The sequence below is a fragment of the Dendrobium catenatum genome, unplaced genomic scaffold (genome assembly GCF_001605985.2).
Source record: "Dendrobium catenatum unplaced genomic scaffold, ASM160598v2 original_scaffold_157978, whole genome shotgun sequence".
Lineage (NCBI taxonomy): Eukaryota > Viridiplantae > Streptophyta > Magnoliopsida > Asparagales > Orchidaceae > Dendrobium > Dendrobium catenatum.
The window spans coordinates 1-10,769 of NW_021476404.1; the positions used below are offsets into that span (position 1 = coordinate 1).

The 10,769-nt window shown below is 34.5% G+C and overlaps 2 non-coding genes and 1 pseudogene across 2 annotated transcripts; all 3 read left to right on the forward strand.

Annotated features, from left to right (window-relative positions):
• Positions 1-43: 43 nt before the first annotated feature.
• Positions 44-989, forward strand: LOC110106615 (annotated as a pseudogene).
• Positions 990-1,456: 467 nt separating this feature from the next.
• LOC114578790 lies at positions 1,457-1,557 on the forward strand. The gene has a single exon (XR_003699744.1). It is a non-coding gene; the product is annotated as a small nucleolar RNA Z103 (small nucleolar RNA).
• A 246-nt stretch (positions 1,558-1,803) lies between these two features.
• On the forward strand, positions 1,804-1,906 carry LOC114578791. The gene has a single exon (XR_003699745.1). It is a non-coding gene; the product is annotated as a small nucleolar RNA Z103 (small nucleolar RNA).
• The last annotated feature ends 8,863 nt before the right edge of the window (positions 1,907-10,769 follow it).

Below are 10,769 nucleotides of genomic sequence, written 5' to 3' on the forward strand. Positions count from 1 at the left end.
AAACCTGTTTTGCAAAAAACCGGGATAAACCCGCTCGAACCAGCGGTTCAACCGCCGAACCGGTTCCGATTTTTTATAACCGGCCGGAAAGCTTAAACGCGGAGAGAAAAAAAACCCTCATTTGCGTCGTCTGCTCGATTCTTCGGCTTCGAGCTTCAATAGAGGAAAAAAAATCGCAATCGAAGCCTTCGACCTCTTCTTCCCCCTCGGCGTGCAAAGCTAACAACGTCTCCGTTGAAACCCCTAAATACCAACTCGTCCATAAAGCCGCCGATTACGAGATCCGCACCTACGCTTCCTCAGTACTCGTCGAGGCCACCTACAACCTCGCCGTTCTCGACGGCCGCGACGCCGGCTTCATGATCCTAGCCAACTATATTGGCGTCGTCGGCGAGCCTCAAAACTCCCACCCCGAGAAAATCTTGACGGCTCCCGTCATCACCCACCCGGCGCAGAAGATAGCCATGACTGCGCCTGTCGTCACAAGCGGCGGAGGAGGACCGGCACCAGTGACAATGCAATTCATGCTAGCGGCTAATTAAGGTGAGAGGAAGCAAGGAGTTGTGAGATTCAGTGGCGTGGAGACAGAAGCAACGACTGCGGACAGAAGGGTGAGGTTGAGGAGAAGCTTGGAAAGGAATGGTTATAAAGTGGTTGGGGAGTATGTGCTTGCCAGGTATAATCCGCCATGGACTCTGCCTCCAAAGAAAGTTATCCTTAAGTTTTTTTTTTATTATTTTTTTGCCGTTGATAAATATATACCTAAAGTTTAGATTCAAAATGTAGATCTTATCTTAAATTATATAGCTATGTTAGAAAAATCATGCTAGGCTACATCTAGGTATTATAATTGAGCAAGGGTTTTAATTTGTGTATATGATTTTATTATAATATTTAAATATAATAAATATTTATTATGTCATCCGGTTCGACCCCGGTTCGACCCCGGTCGAACCATCAAACCGCTAACCTCTCCTTCTTCCGGTTCATTGACCGGTCCGGTTTTCAAAGCCTTGATTGTAAGTATTTATTAATTTTCTTATATTTGTTGTAATATTTTTTCTATTATTTTTTTATCAACAGTTGTAATAGTTATTATTATTTTTTTTATCACTAGTTCTTGATTAGGGATGCTCTTTAATAGTATGGTTAGGGTTTCATTTTTTCTCTTGTTGCATTTTTTCTCTTTCTTGTTTAAGTTCTCTTCGTCGAAATCTTGCAGTAGCTGAGTTGATTGAATCCACGCCACGTTCATCTTTAAAGCCATCCTCTCTTACAATAAGAGCTAGTTTCTCCTTTCTTGTTTGCATATCTAGATAAATTCTTCTTTCTTGTACTCATAATTTTCTTTATGTACCCGTCCAATTTTTCCGTATTAATCACCTCTAACATAATTTTTTCCGTTTTATTTTTGCTTGAATTTATGTTTATGATTTTTCTACAGTATGAAATTGGGTGTAAAATGATGATCCTTTCCCCACATGATCGACAATGATTATACTGTGCGCATTCAATGTATTTCTCTTCGGAGAAATCAAGCCAGTGGTTCTGATCACCCCACCCCTCTTTCTAACCCTAATTTTTTTTTTTCATTTCCATCCATTGATATTTTTTTAATGAAATTGTGTTAGATGCTTATATGTTGTCGCTAATGCAACCAGAATCTTTCATTATTTTTGACCTAATATATTTCACAAACAAATCCTTTTTCTCTAACGTACTGCAGAAATTCAAAAGGTTGTATTTTTGTTCTTGTCTTCTATAAATTCATTGTAATGTCTTTAAAAATTCAAATTTTCGAGCGTGGATATGATGATCCTTTCCCCACATGATCTACTAAGATTATAAAGTGCGAATTTCTTACATTTTCTCTTTCGGGAAAATCAAGCCTGAGATTCTGATCCACCTTCTTAGTTATTCAATGAATTGCTTTCTCGAGTCTTTAGTCTTATTATTGAAATGTTTTATCAGTTTGAATTTGTGAACATGTTAACCAAGTTGAATCTTTTGGTTTTGTTGAAGAAATTGTTGAATGAAGTATGTTCATAGCTTAATTTTTGTGATCATAAGTAGCCTAAAGGCATACATAACATTTAGGGGCTGTTTGGTAGAATCTAGGATTTTAGTTCAGTAGGATTTTATAAATCCTCCAAATCCTGATTTGCAAAAATCCAGGAGGGTTAAATCTTGAAAATTGTTTGGTAACATTTATGTTAAATTCAGTTAAATTATGTGTGACTATTTGGCTATGCAATTCAGGATTTTAGGCGGTTAAAAAAAAAGAGCTGTAATGTTCGGACTTCCTTCTCTCGCGTGAATAAGTTAAATCTATTGAATCGGTGGATTTATGAAAGCCATGATTTACTGTAAAAATTGGTCTTTTGGTCTTTTTTCGTCAACCTGGGCTTTCATTGGCCGTGAGATTTGGATTTCCATTTTAGGACGGTTGGATGGATTTCGCTTAAATACGGCCTAAATTTGCATACCAAACAGCCTCTTTAGGCAGGGTTTATATTCCGAGTTTTGTAGATATAAACCTAAATTCTATTTTTTTATATTTATTTATTTTTAATTAGTGATTTTTTAATTAAATTTAGAGATTTGGTTATAAATGAGTAAACAAAATATTTAGAGCATAGATATAAATGGATAAGAATTTTGCAGGAATTTAGCAAATCAGCTTTTTTTTTAAATTGCCATACTTGTTTGGCCTTAGTAGCAGTTTTTGTTTATTTTATTTGTCGGGATTTTTTAAAAAGGAGCGTAATCACTCATTCACATCGTGTTTGATAGTCGATTTGTGGATTTATGATCATGTATGGCGTAATGTGTATGCAATGATGTGATGTAAGGCTGCATAATTAGTAGCACTAAATGTCGGGTAATTAATTGTGCGCAGTAATGTAGAGGTTGTGTTTAGTTGGTTGTATAATCATTAAAATGCTCTTGATGTGACTACTTTCATCGTATGTGATTAGGTGTGAATAGACTTCGGCGACTCCTTGTCTGTGAGTGGACTCGATCATCATATCTAGCTTTGCTCCGCACATATAGGACTGCGTGGAATGTTTTTTAGTTGTGTGGGTGAGTTCTCCACCATTAGTTTGCTCAATCGGTTCTTTTCCAAACATGCTAGGGGTGATCAATAAGCTCGTAGTCTCTAGGACATTTCTTTTTATTGTGTTTAATCTCTCCTTCGGATGGATTCCATTATGTAATTCCTCTTCGCTTCCTGATTGAGTGTTTCTAGTTCGGTCGTTGAAAGAGGAGACCATACAACTACACCTAGTTAGTCTTTCGATAGGGGATGAGTACTTCTCTTGTGCAAGGATTATTGTTATAGAGTATTGAAACGATGCGCCTATGTTCATGACTCGTCGACTCATAACCAAACGGATAGATTGCTTGAAGCTAAATCCGTAAAATTTAGAAGAGTTATCTTGTGGGGGATTCTCACTGTTGCTAATACTCCGCGTTTGAGTGGTGCAGCCAAAGACTCCTCATATATATCTTTGAGCACCACTATAATTGTGTTGCAATTATTTCATCCTCTTCTCTTAAGAGTTTACCGATGCCCAGCTGCCTACTCTTGTCTTTGATCAGTACATGTTACTCTAGCTATGAGTACATTATTCCATTCTGATAGAATCTCTCTTCTAGCGCGCTTGTAAGATCTAAGAATATGACAAATTGGGTGTTGCTATAAGAATATCTCGTCATCCTGGTGGTTCGTGTGGTGAGAGCTAATACACATAATTTTTTCTGTACGCAAATGCCGTTCTAGATAACCTTTCGTATAATGCTTCCAGGGAGGCGTGAAAGAGTGGAGATTCTTTCCCAGATTTGCAGATTGCACACGGTCCAAAAAGATATTTATGATCCCACGCTCAAATAGTGTACAGATTTTTGCTGTACATCAGCGGAGGAGGATATTACTTAGTGATACAAACGTATCGCTTTGTGAACTTCCATGACTTATATGAATGTTTGTTTTTTATTAGCGTTTTATATTATAGACTATCGTTTATAGATGGCGTAATTGGATTGTAGTCTATTTAATATGCGATTATGTCGTTAGCGTTTCCAACTGGTCAACCTAGCGCTCGATACATGTTGTGTTTGCTGGTTATGTGTGCATTTGATAGGTTAGGACTGTCTTACTGGATCGGTTATGTGACTCTGAGCGAAAGGCTTTTAGGTCCTTTGCATTTACGGAGCACTTATTAGCGCTATTTGTGGAGTTATCTATGGGTAAGAATTATTCGCATATGGTATATACAGTACGCTCGGAGATGCTCGTGATAGTATCTCCAAAATTTCTTCGTTGTGACCGTCATTTCAGGCATCTGAGAAGTGTCTGACGCTGACCTAAACTGCCCGTTTTAAGTTAATCAGCGCCTAGCAATATTCTCTCTGACCTAGAATAATTAACAAAGCAGGCATATCAACAAGTTGCGTACATTGAACTTTCAACGTATAAATTAAGTTCTACTATTAGCAAGACAACAACTATGGAACGCTCTACAAGATCATCTGAAAACAAAAATTGCAATCTCTAATTTCAAAAGGATAATCATGTGTAGTGTTAAGTTTCTTTTACGGTTCTTTTGAGTTATGGAAACATTACTCTAATCTGGACCTCCTTGAACATTATGGCCTTTATTCTCTCAACCAACCCAATGATCAAGCATTTTTTGCAGGCACTTGATATTAGATGTAATATATCAAGACTTGGCCAAGGACTCGTTATATATCGCAGCCGGTATGGAGGAAAGCCTTCTTTTGCTCTCTTGTGTGCCGGGCGTTGGAGCAACTCCCATGAACCTCGAAGATCACTGGGCGTCTGCTTATGCTGGATTTTTGCTCTCTAATGAAACATGAGGCATTGTGATGAAGAAGTTGGCAAAGCGATGCTGTAATGAGTTTTGGAAAATTTCGACTTACAGATAAAGGATGATGTCTCATTGCTTAGCGTTATGGACAAAATACTGAATTTTTAGCACTTGTTTCGATTAGGGCGGATTTGCATTTGCGCGAAAGAATTGTTGGCTTCAATGTCAGCCAATGGTTTGCATAGGTGAGAGCTTATTAGATACTGACCCTTACTATCTGCAAAGGCTTTGAGGTCATTGGAGAGATCGGAGATTGGCAGTTCGATTGGAGATTGTGCTTACAAAAGAGATTCTCTCCAATTGCATTTCTATTGCAGTAAGGTGATGAAGTGAAATGTCATTGAAATTTTGGACTGTTATACTGGAGAGTAGAATGTAGCATATTTTTTTTTACAGTCCTGGCATAAGAGGGACTTATCATGTGATTCCTTGTTAATATTCACACTTTCTCTCACCCGATATGTCATTCGATTTCGTGCGCGAATGGACCCGTTTGATTCGTCTCGACGAGCTCAACGCAGCCGCATAGTCATATTTCGCCATAATTTAGGTCCCGATCAAAAAGATAATTAACCACTAAACAAGATGCTACGTGGATTGCTCAAATTGCACACAAACTTGAGCTATAATTTGCTTGGGAATTGCAAATATATATAATGAGTAATTATGTTGAATTTTTGACTTTATCAATAAGTGCTTATGGAATGCAAAATATTACTAATATCATCCTAATTTATTAATACAGAGATATGTATGTAATACAAATGATTCAAAGTACTTAACAATTAAATAAGCGATTCCAATTAATTATCATTATATTGAGAAGCAATTAATACAGAGTATATTAGTTATGTTTATTTTATTCTGATAAAGGAAATTCTAATACTGTTATTTTTAAGTAGTACTCCTTTTGAATATAATGAGTAAGTAGCAATGATGAATGCTAATAATATATATAATGATGAATTTTAATGATATGAATATTTGAAGAAATGGGGATAAAGAATAGACGGATAAGAATAGTTAAAAGAAGAGAGAATGTTAACCAAGAGCAAATTCAAGATTTTTTTTTTTTTATGTGGGCACAATTTATTAATTTTTTAAAAACATATCAACATTTTTCAATTGGGGATTGAAATTGGTATTGACGGTTTATTTTTTTTAAATCATTTATTAAAAAGAAAAAAAATCATGGCCCGTACATGTTAACTTATTGTTAGAATAACTATTTCAAATTAAATAAAGATATAATTAATTTAATCTTTCTAACGATCAAGAAAATTTTTATAATAATCTTTTATATAGAGCAGGTTTAATCCTGAGAAGGAGCGCGGAACTGTGGAACTATGAAGCGGAGCACGAAAACTGCGAGTGTTCACATCCCAGTTGATTACCCTCTTAATAGTCAATTGATGTATAAACATAAAGAAAAATCTAAATTAACTCCGTATACTAACACCTATTCTGGAGCCACTATTTTCGATAAATAAAGTTAGTAAAAAAAGAAATCTTTTAGAATATCCTAACATTAGTCAACCTATTCAACTCCAAACTTAATAATGAAGAAGCAATGTTTAATGTATTTTTACTGAACATCAAATATATAAAACAAATACAAAACTCTAAAAAATTTTTTAAGATTTACTTACATACAAAAAAAAGATCATACAATTATCTAGTAGATCTCCTTTAAGATTCTTTTGTTACTAACCCAAAGCATATTTACACCAAAAAGAAATGTCTCCTCTTCCCGCCTAGTGCCCTACAGGCTACCTTTTCCCTTACTACAGTATAACTCTACTAATGAGCTATGATTCCAAGAAATACACACAATTGTATAAGAATTCAATATAATATATTAATCATTTAGAATGGCATAACTTAGTGACTAAAATTAATAAAACATGATTAGAAACACCTCCATGATGGATCACAAGAAAACAAAACAGTATTTATCATCTTGTTACATTTGTTCACACCCTTTTTAAACAAGTCATATGATTATATAGGCATTTGTACATTTAAAATTTTCATTTCAAGATTGTTTGTTTAGATCAACTTTTAAATTGTAATTGCTCTCTTCATTCAAGGATCGTCCAAATTCCCAACTTTTAGATTGATAGTGTATGCTTTATCTGTCGGTCTTTTGTATTTACTTGTACGGGTCTATCCCCATATATTGGACTTAACCTTTGCCTTTTGTTATTATCATTCTCTTTTATATAATCCAATCACTATAATCAACTGAATCAAACAAATCTATATAACTGAATAAACTTAACAAACGTAATAAATTGAAATAGATGAAATGGCATGTTAATGCATGAGTAGGCATTGCTATCATAAATGTTTTCAACAAAAAAAATTTATCATCTTACAAATATATGATATTTGAACTATTCTGATGAATCAGATGGTATCTACCTCAGTATCCAGTCTTCTTCTTTATATACCACCTCATCAACGCTCTTCTATCAATTCAACTTCTTACTTACTATCTACCCTTGATTTCTAAAATTCAGCAACTATTGCAGTCCATAATGTCCTTACCTATTTCCCTTACTATTTCTTGAATTTAGCAACTAAATTCAACAACAACACTGAATTTTAAACAACTTATAATGATTTTATAACCTGGTTCAACATTCCTACAGTCTAAACCTAAAATATTAAATTACAACTAACCTTCAATGTTATTAACAGATTTCAACAACATATCCAGCAAGTTTTAAGCATTCCGTCTTACTGTTTTCTACCAACGGCAACTTGCACAACACTTACAATTCAACAAAAATATATATTTCATAAGGAAATGAAAGAATATAGTTTACTATACACTCTAGCGTATAGTTCATGTTAAAAATAGCATTAGAATAATTAACAAAAATGTTAAAGGGCTGTCTATATAGTATAAAAAAATTAATGAGAAAAAATTTCAGTAAGTTATACATATTAATATAGGTGTGTCAATTTTTTGACACGACACGAACACGATCCGAACCCGACCCGAAAAAACCGGTTCGGGCAACCCCAAACCCGAAACGGGTCGGGTTCTGGGATTGAAGAAATTCAACCCGTTTAAATAATCGGGTCGGGTTCGGGTAGACACGGAAACACGAAATTTGGACCCGAAAGTGACCCGAAGTGGAACGGAAAACTTCATATTGACCCGAAAATCCGAGTTGACGTTTTTGACCCGTATTGACTCCGATTTTGACCCGAAAAACGAAGATTGACCCGATTTTGGACCCGAAAATTGCAAATTTTGGGTCAATTCCGGGTCATTCGTGTCGGTCGTAGTTGGACCCGGACCCGAATCGGGTCGGGTTGGGTCCGGAAACCTGACCCGTTTTTAAAAACAAGTCGGGTTCGGGGACCCAAACAGTGCCGGATCAGTTCCGGGTTCGACCCGAACGCCGACCAGTTGACCCGAATGACACCCCTATAATAATAATTAATCATTCATATATACTGTCAATATGTCCAGATGGCTGAAATTAAATCATATACTTTAACAAAACTATATGAACATGTAGAAATTCATGCTTAATTTTATTTTGAATATTTGGTAATTATAATTCACCCCTCTTATTTATTCGCTTCTCAAAATTCAATTTGGTCATTGAACAAATGAGGAAATTTCATTCTATGTCTTATTCCCTCTCCCAAGTAGTTTCTTTTCTGATGTTTTTCCATTCACTTTACAATAAGAGATTTGAAAGTTTCTGAGTGGTTTAGTTTAGCAAAGTATAGTATTCTTTTGGGGTTCCTTAATATAAGTCAAATCTTTTGCAGCTCCAACCGCTACATCATGTGAAATTCGCTGATTAATACCTATAACTCATTTCAATTAGTATTGATGCATGGAAAAACATTACATATATATACGTATAGCGTTCAACCTGAAATAACTCGTCGAGTCGCTCGTCTCGAGTTCGCGTCCGTGTCGCTGTCCCGCGTCAACGCCGTTCCAGCCCACATAGGCCATAGCTGGCTTTGTCTCGAGTACACATCATCCAGCTCGCACAATCGTGCTTAGCGTCTCACGCCGTCGAGCCCACAATATAGTGTGGGGGTCGGGTTGTGTCAACCTCGGTAACCCGCACGGGGCAAGCTCCGGGTTGGACCAAACCTGAAATCCCAATTTGTGATACCAGGTCGGTTTAGATCAACCCGTTTTACAGCGAGTCAAGTGGATTTTGACTTCGAATCGACCTTTTGATCCGAATTAACACCCCCTACCTGAGAGTAGAGAAATGATTTTATGTTGCATTGGATATGAAATTTACTTTTTTATTGATGATATACTTATTGTATTATTTTTTATCTTTGTTTTTCTTTATATTATTTCTTATTTGTCATCGTTTCCTTTTACATTTTATTTTAGCTGTTTTTTTTCTATATTATTTGTGTTATTAAAATTAGTTTTTTAGGGAAATAGAAAATTGTATTGGTATTTTATTTTATTTTATATTATTTTTTATTGTGTAGGATAAGTATTTAAAAGAGCATTATAAGATTTCAATGTTAAATTATATTTAGGACTTGAACTCGAGCTGCACAGTGGGTTTGCAAAACGGATCATTTCAGTTGAACCTATAGGTTTTGTCGAGTCAACCCACCCAACCCACTTTTCAAACAGTAGCGAAATGTCCGATACTGGACGCTCACGATCGTCGCCCTAAACTGTTCGACTGTATCCTGCACGTTAGTTGTCCATGAATCGTCGAATTTTTTAGGTCGATTTTGGAGAGTCGTGTTTTTCGAGGAGTGCGTTGACTGTCAAAAAGTATGTACACTTTTGAACTCTCGAGCACCAATAAAAACATCCATTCTAATTATCTAAAGAAAAAATAATTTAATGAGTATTCATGATTCCTTTGCCAAATCTTCTCCAATGAATGTAGCTATCAATTATTTAATTTAAATTCTCCTCGTATATCCAATTCCCAGCAAAACAAAATCTTAAAAAAGAAGCAGATAATAATTTAAATTAATAGAAGAACATAAATGGACCCAAAATTTAAAAAGAGTAAATTATCCAAATTAATTTTTTCGCAGCTAATTGCGATGAATATGATACAATTAAGAAAATTTAAAATATAAAGTAAATTTATTAAATATTAGTAGATTCACTTATTAGAGAAATGATTGAGATTTAAGAAGAAAATAACCTGTAAAAAATAAATTAGTTAAAAATGCTATATCCAAACGATACGTCAATCTTACTATTAAAAAATAGCTTCCAATAATAATTATATGGTTATAAATAACAGTCGTACGGTACAAAATTGTAAAATTTTCAATTTTTCTGTTTTCAACTCTAAGATTTTATATACAAAATAAAAATATTATATTAAACATAATTATATTTATAATTATATGAGAGTTAAATTTTAATAATTTATATTATAAATTACATCTAAATATGTCAATATAAAATAAGAATAAATTATTAAGAAATTATGGTATTATATTTCATTATTTTATCATTTAATTTTTAATAATATTATTATTTATTACATTTCAATCCCGCTTGGACGGCGCGTGAACCTATCTTTCTTCCGATTTCATTGTCCGGTCCACAATTATATGATTACTATTTTCATTTTATTTATCAATTTTTTATTTTTTTTTATAATATTATATTTATTACATCATCCGATTCGAGCCCCGCTTCGACCGGACTGAACAGTGAACCTCTCTTTCTTTCCAATTTCGTTGTCTGGTCATATTTTCAAACCTTGTCGTACCTCCTATAAAAAATAAAAGGTATTGACTAAAAATTTGAGGTTTCTTAAAGAAAATCAGATCTATCAAATCTTTAACAGATTAGCAGCCTCTTTAAATTTATCGTAACTAATTTAAAATTATCAA